The following is a 7,646-nucleotide window of genomic DNA, read 5'->3' as shown; positions in this document are numbered from 1 at the left end:
TGTTATATTTGGAAAAAATTCATAAAAGCAGTAATGAAAAACTGAATAGTCTGACTAGATATTTCAAACTTGTGAATAAGATACAATTTAAATAGACCTAAATGTCTTTTAAAAATTCAAAAATCAACTTTACTTTTTTCTTAATTCATTTGAAATTTTCTACTAAGAATAAAACAGAATATAAAACAATTATTTTGAGAAATTATTTTATTTATTTAAATGGATTCAACCTAAAAAAAAAAAGGTGATGCTGAGCTGATTTTGAAAAACAATCATCTTTCATGTTAGAAAAGTTTAAATTGCCAGTTTAAGCCTGTTAAAATGTTTTTTATTGCATTCTTAGTAATTTCCCATGGAAGCATTCCTAAAGGCTCAGCAAAACATTTACAATTTTATAAAACCTTTTAAATTAATTTATAACTTAGCTATGAGCTTCTTTTTGGGAGACTCAGAACAGTGGGTGACCTTATATCCATAACGTGTATGCTTAAATGTTTTATTACAACAGAGTAAATTAGGATGGAATTATTTAACTTTAGATACCACCATTTCATTTAACTGCAATCTGTTTGGCCCTTTCCTTAAACCAATTTAATTCCATTTTATATAAGTGCAAGCTCACCTTTGTATGCTCTAGCCATTTTGTTTTATTTTTAACAGTAGACTAGCTTTAAGTAGAAAATATGAGAAGATATTGAGCAAATTTAATGTCTTTTGGCATTTTATTTTATCAGATGTTTAAGAAGATCAGTGTTTCTTCATAATCTTGATTATTGAGATACACTGTCTTGATTCCTTTTGTGTTCAATCTCACATCCTGTTTTTTTCTCAGCTGTTACTATGATAACTAACTCTGTTCAGATGTAACTATACCTGCCTTTTACTCTCTTCCCCAGAGCATCTTTACATTTATTTTTAGTCCTATTTGTTTCCTAAGAAATGATTTAAGGGCTTTGTACTGTCCTCTGTGTGGTATTTCAATCACATTCACATAACAAGCTAGGTGGTGTTCTCATTGCTAATTTCTAATTATAATTTAATTTTAGCTTTGATATCTCAAAATAACCTGAGGGTCAAAGATAGGACTTCTTAATATTTAAGTAAATATTTGCCTTTATTTTCATAGTTTATTGCCTGAAATATAGCACAAGTGATTTCTGATTTGGGCTCCTCCTTGAGATATTCCTCATGTAAAAGATTACATGGCCTTTTCAAATAAATTTGTCATGAGTACTGAAAAATTTCTATGTAACAGGATGTTATATTGGAATTCTTTCTACCTCAGGTTTGGCCACAAACACTCAATGGCATGTACTCTCGCACTCTATTGCACAAGGCTCTATGAAGTTACATTAAGTCTTGTGAAGGAAGGGTTGAAATGAGCTTTGCAATCCTTGCCCATCAACCATCTCCAGTAAACTGCAGACTCAGACTTAACCAGACATCCTATGTAGTAAAAGCCTAATATGCTAAGTGTCCGTTCAACCAATCAGCACATAATATGCTAAGGTCGCTCAACTGCTTGCTATGACATGCACTGACCACCAGGGGACAGACACTCTGACTCTAGGCTAGCATTCTGCTGGGGTCCAGCCAATCGGGACTGAGAGAGATGGGACGGACATGCCCTGGAGCCCTCCTGTGGTCCCTCCCCAGATGGCCAACCTCCCGCCCCTCCCGGCCAGATCCTGCACCAGTGGGGTCTCTCAGACTGGCCTGCATCCGCTCACAATCTGGGACCCCTCAAGGGATGTTAGAGAGCTGGTTTCAGCCCAATCCCACAGGCCAGGCCAAGGGACCCCATTGGTGCATGAATAAAGTGGAGGCTTTTGCTGGAGAGAATTATTGATGGATGTTGGATACAACCTACACCTCTGTGGAAGGATAAGGAATGCTTCAAATTTACCTGAAGTCTAATATAGAAGAAACTTTAGTGAGACCACCTAGACAACTTGATATGTGTCCCCTAGAATATCAGACACACTCTTGAAAAATTTAAAGGATGTAAATTGTGTGAAACTCCTTTTGTTATTAGAGTAAAGAGCTATAGTGGATGATAAAAGCATTTCCACCGATAGTCAATGATGTGCATGTCTCAATGTCAAAGCTAGATTGATGTGGAGTGGTCTTAAGACTGACATTGAGCCATGACATTCATTCCACTGACTGTCATACATGTGAAAATTTATTACATGTATGACAGCCAGTGGAATGAATGTTACATACATACAAACTGCATACATTTCCTATGGGATTATAAACTTAAAAATATACAATGCAATGTCATTCAATTGATTCAGATGAAATATTTCTACTAATGCACATAGTACAAGCATGTTACTTTGGGGTAGTAGTAAAGGTCCCTTTAATGTCTAGGGGCGTGATTTCTCTCTAGCAGTCTAGACCATCAATGTAAAATGATATCAAGTAAAATGACTCTTGTCAGTCAAAATGAGATTCGTGTTTGTTTGGGCAGATTATTCACGTGTTGGAAGAGCAGAGAAGCCCCTTAGCCCTGGAGTGGAGAAAGTACCTTTGAGTTTTCTCATCTGCTGCAAAGAACTCCTTTTCTGTAATTGGTTCCTTTAGGAGTGTGGTTTCTGTTCACACCCTTGCTATGATTGACTACATGTAAACTAACTAATCCTAATGTGTTAATCCCAGATATTATTAGTGCACATATGTTCATCTGCTACTCACAGTCATATTACCAAAAGGTTTATAGGTAAATTAAGTAACCTTCGTTTATTGGTGCAGACAAGATATTGTGGCTATGATTGAAATTTAGCACCACAATTTATAAATTCACACTCTTTAAATAAAATGAACAGGTCTAGATCACAGGAAAAATATGGGGTTTGGGTGAAGTGATCTCTGTGGTAAAAGTCCAGAGGCCTACTCTGTGGTTGAATCAGAAGTTACCAAGAGAATGTGCTTTTAATTGAATCAAGGGAAGCGGCAATGGGGTGTCTCCAAAGGAACCCTTACAATATCTGTAAAAGAAAGAATAAGAGTTAACATCTTCTATGGCCAGAGTTATATTGATACCAGTCAAGAAAACCTTTTCCTGTCCCTTAATTACCCTCAGGTCTCTGATTCAACATTGGAGGGGGCCAGTGAGTATTAGAAAGAAGGAATAAAATCTCAAGCTAGGACAATACTAAAGTCAACCATGTTCCCTGCTTTTTCATCGCAGATATCCATCAAGACTGGAGACAAGTGAAGGTAAGGCAGAATCTCTAACATTGAATCTAGCATCAAGTGTAGGACTGTATATTTAGTTATTGAATTAAGTGTGTATTATGATTCAAAGTGACTGAAGGGCTTCTCAGTCTATAAGAGTGATCAGAAAAATGATAAGATTTCATCCCAGCAATGGGGAAAGACAAGGCCCACAGAGTAGTAACTTGGGGTGAAAGTAATTGCTTTCTAATTATATCCTATGTATCTCATTTGTTCAATGGTTGCCTTACATATTTACAGATTAATTTCCTTGCTGTGCAATTCACATGATCTCTTACCAGAGGTTGGCTAACTGCAGTCACTGACAAGATCTTGCCTGTCACTTGTGGTTGTGAAGAGTAGGAGAGCATGCTACCCAAAAATGTGAATGTTGAAGACATGCCCTTCAAAAATATGCACTTTGATGTAATTATTATTTTGAACAACAGGCATTTAAAAACCAGTAAATGCAGGGAGAAGCTTTCTCTCAACTCCCCTTATTTATCAAGGGTAAATCCTCCACAAGAAATTCTGCTATCATAGATCTCCTCCCCATGACTTTCATCAACCACGGAAGATTGTTTTTATCCCAGGAGAAGAGACTAGAACTTGATATCATACCCAGACAAATTTATCACAAACTACCATACCTCTCATCTATTTGTCAAAGGGACCATTCATCTTTTTAAAAAAATGCACTGCTGGTGGGAATGCAGACGGGTGCAGTCACTGTGGAGAATAGTATGGAGTTTCCTCAAAAAACTAAAAATGGAACTCCAATATGACCCAGTGATCCCACTTCTAGGACTATATCCCAAGAAACTAGAAACACCAATTAGAAAGGATATATGTACCCCTATGTTCATAGCAGCACAATTTATAATAGTTAACATTTGGAAACAGCCCAAGCAGATGAGTGGATTAAAAAACTGTGGTACATCTACACAATGGAATACTATGCTGCAGTCAAAAAGAAGGAATTCTTACCATTTTCAACAGCATGGATAGAACTGGAGAGCATCATGCTAAGCAAAATAAGCCAGTCAGAGAAAGATAAATATCACATGATCTCACTCATTTGTGGAATATAATGACCAACATAAACTGATGAACAAAAACAGATCCAGAGACAGAGAAGCATCGATCAGACCATCATACTTCAGAGGGAAGGTAGGGGAGGGTGGGGATAAGGGGAAGAGATCAACCCAAGGTCTTGTATGCATGCATATAAGCCTAACCAATGGACACAGACACAAGGGTAGTAAGGATATGAGTGGGGGGTGAGGGGCAATGGGGGGGATAATAACACATATATAATACCTTAATCAATAAAGAAAAAAATGAATAATATATGCCATGAATCCAAAAATAAAGTATTTAAGATTAATTCATTACGTATGTATTAAGCACCAAATGTGTGAGGTATTATGCAAGACACTTTTCTATATACTGTGATCAGTAACTTTTAAAGAAATCAGAATATGCAGCATTTCAGGTAGTTTATAAACTAGCAAAAGAGAACACATGTAGCCACCCAGTGTTAGAATAAATTGTGCCTTATGTATGTTGTGAGAAATTGGATGGCCACATAGTATTAGGACAAGCATGCTTTTCCATAGCCCTTTATTCTGGGGCAGGTTGTAGGGGTGAGGTGGGTGCATCCCTAGGATATTTGGGGCTCCTGTCTATATAATCTATTTGATTCAATATCTAATCTAATAAAAGACAAAAAAGGTAATTAACCGTACCTCCGCTTCGCTTCCCATTGGCTAATCAGGGCGATATGCAAATTAACTGCCAAGAAAGATGGAGGTTAACCTCCAACAAAGATGGCGGTTAATTTGCATAGATAGGCACAATGATGGGAGGCAAAAGGGGAAGGACGGAAGAAGTCACCTGCCACTGAGGGAACCCAGGTGGCAGCCAAGAGCCGGAGAACCCTGCCGCCTTTGTGATCAGAGAAGCCGGGCCACCTTGCCGGCTTCTGTGATTTGAGAACTGGGCTGCCTTTGCCAGCCCTGGGCCAGTAATCAGAGAAGCTGGATGTTCGCCTCCTCCCTGCCCTGCCTGGCTTCTCAGATCACTGATCACCAGTGATCAGAGAACACCCAGAGACGGGGCCAGAGGCCGGGCTGTGTTGCTGCTTGGGGCACATGATCCAGTGCCCGGAGGCAATGCAGCCAGGACCCAGAAGGAGACCCAGAAGGAGACCCAGGGGCCCCAGCTCCGTGGTGCAGCCCCAGCCCCAGAAGGAGACCCAGGGGCCTCCCAAGAAGAGAGTCTTTGTGGTCAGATGGCTCAGTGTCGGGACAGGAATAAAGACGGAGGTGACTCAGATGCCTGGCGGAGGCATTAGACCAGCGAGCAGGGCCTTTCAGCCGGGACTCGGGGTGGGGGTGGGGCGAGGGAGGCAAGCGGGAAATAGAGAACTACAACTCCCAGGCCATGAAATCAGATGGGGCCTGTCATTTTGCACTTGAAGAGGCTTGCAAGGTTGGAAGTTCTGCGCCAGGAGCCAGGGAGAAATGGAGATGGAGCAGAGAGAGGGGTCCATGGCAGCCGTGGGCTTTGAGGAGTTCTCAGCACCTCCCGGCTTGGAGCTGGCGCTGCCTCCGCTGTTCGGTGGTCACATCCTGGAGATCGAGCTTGAGACCGAAGTAGTGGAGTTCGTGTCTGGGGGTCTGGGCAGCTCCAGACTCCAGGAGCGAGAAGAAGAGGAGGAGGCAGCCCAAGGCCGGCGGCGGCGGTGCCAACGGGAACTCAATCGTAGGAAGTACCAGGCGCTGGGTTGGCGCTGCAGGGAGATCGAGCAGGTGAGCGAGCGGGTCCTGAACAGGCTCCATCAGATACAGAGGATAACACGGAGACTCCAGCAGGAGCAGAGGTTCCTCATGAGGGTGCTGGACTCCTACTGCAACTACTACTGAGCCAGCCAGTTCACCGTCTTACTGGAGGACGCGGGCAGCCAGGGCACAGATGCCCACACCCCAGGCAACACTGAGAACGAGCCTCCGGAGAAAGAGGGGCTGTCCCCACCCAGGAGGACGCCAGTGTCCGTAGAAGCCAGCAGCCCAGCCCCTGGCGAGGGGCCCAGCGGGCAGAAGAGGCGGCGAGCGCCACGGGAAGGGCACCGGGCGGGAGTCCCGCTGACTCCGGAGCTGGCCCTCGTGCAGATAAAGGTGGAGGAAGACTTTGGCTTCGAAGGGAATGAGGCCCTCCGGGCGGGAGTCCCGCTGACTCTGGAGCTGGCCCCCATGCAGATAAAGGTGGAGGAAGACTTTGGCTTCAAAGTGGTCGAGGCTCTGGACTCAAGTTGGGTTTCTCGGGGGCCAGACAAGCTGCTGCCCTACCCCACCCTAGCCAGCTCCCCCTTTGACTGACCCCCCAATAAACAGACCCCATGCTCTCCTCGAAAAAAAAAAAAAGCTTATAAAGGCATGCTTATAGGATCAAATAGTATAAATATAGATGTAACAGGACAATAAAAAGAGAACCTGGCTATGATGATCACCTGAACGCTGCCTCTGTGTCATTCCTTCTTCGCCGACTCTGTCCACACCTTTGGAAAACGCTGGACCTGCTGGGGCTGGACCCCAACATTCCTCTTCTTATAAGGACTTCAGTGAGATGGCCTAAGGGTCCCACTGGAACTGTCTCAATTTAATGTAATCCCCTCTTTAAAGATCTTATCTCTATATACAGGTACATTCTGAGGTTCTGGGGTTTAGGATTTTAACATACATTTTGTTGATTACCCAAATCAGCCCTTAACAACCAGCATGTTTCAGAAAAGTAGATTCCTACAGGGTTATTTACCAAACATTCAGAAGTATTTTTAAAAGCTAAGCCCCTCGCCCACCACGCGGGCCCCTCCCGGTGAAGAGCGAAGGCCTGGGTTCTGGGTGCCGGAGGAAAACTGGTGCCAGCAGCCAGGGGAAGGGGCCCCTAAGGGGCCCCAGATTGTGAGAGGGCACAGGCCGGGCTGAGGTACTCACCCGAGTGCACAAATTTTTGTGCACCGGGCCTCTAATTGTATTATAAAATTAAAAATTCATGAGCATGTGGGAGGTATAATTTAGGGATGAAGGTTTACAATATTGGGAAGAGAAGATGAGCTTGGGTATTTGCTTATTGTCCAGTTAGTATATGTGAAGTTTGTTCCAGTCTAGGAACCCCTTTTTTCTTGTCCTTTATTATCAAATGTACCACTTCTGGCTAATTTTATATCTCCTATTATGAGAAACAGGTAGCAATGCTTTCATTACTTATAAAGCCATGGATTTCTGAAATCTCTTTGTATTGAAACAAAATAGAATTTCCTTCCTCTGTAATCCCCTAATACTATTAAACTAACACTGGTTATATTGTTATTCATCCAGTGTCCTCCATGAATACTGGCTTCTAAAGAGAACTTAAGGTTGTAC

At 42.6% G+C, this 7,646-nt stretch overlaps 1 pseudogene; it reads left to right on the top strand.

Annotated features, from left to right (window-relative positions):
- Window positions 1-5,678: 5,678 nt before the first annotated feature.
- Window positions 5,679-6,634, top strand: LOC102245987 (annotated as a pseudogene).
- The last annotated feature ends 1,012 nt before the right edge of the window (window positions 6,635-7,646 follow it).

This window comes from Myotis brandtii, unplaced genomic scaffold (genome assembly GCF_000412655.1).
Source record: "Myotis brandtii unplaced genomic scaffold, ASM41265v1 scaffold179, whole genome shotgun sequence".
Classification (NCBI taxonomy): domain Eukaryota; kingdom Metazoa; phylum Chordata; class Mammalia; order Chiroptera; family Vespertilionidae; genus Myotis; species Myotis brandtii.
The sequence above is the reverse complement of the archived record's forward strand: the minus strand, read 5'-3'. Positions and strand labels throughout refer to the sequence as shown.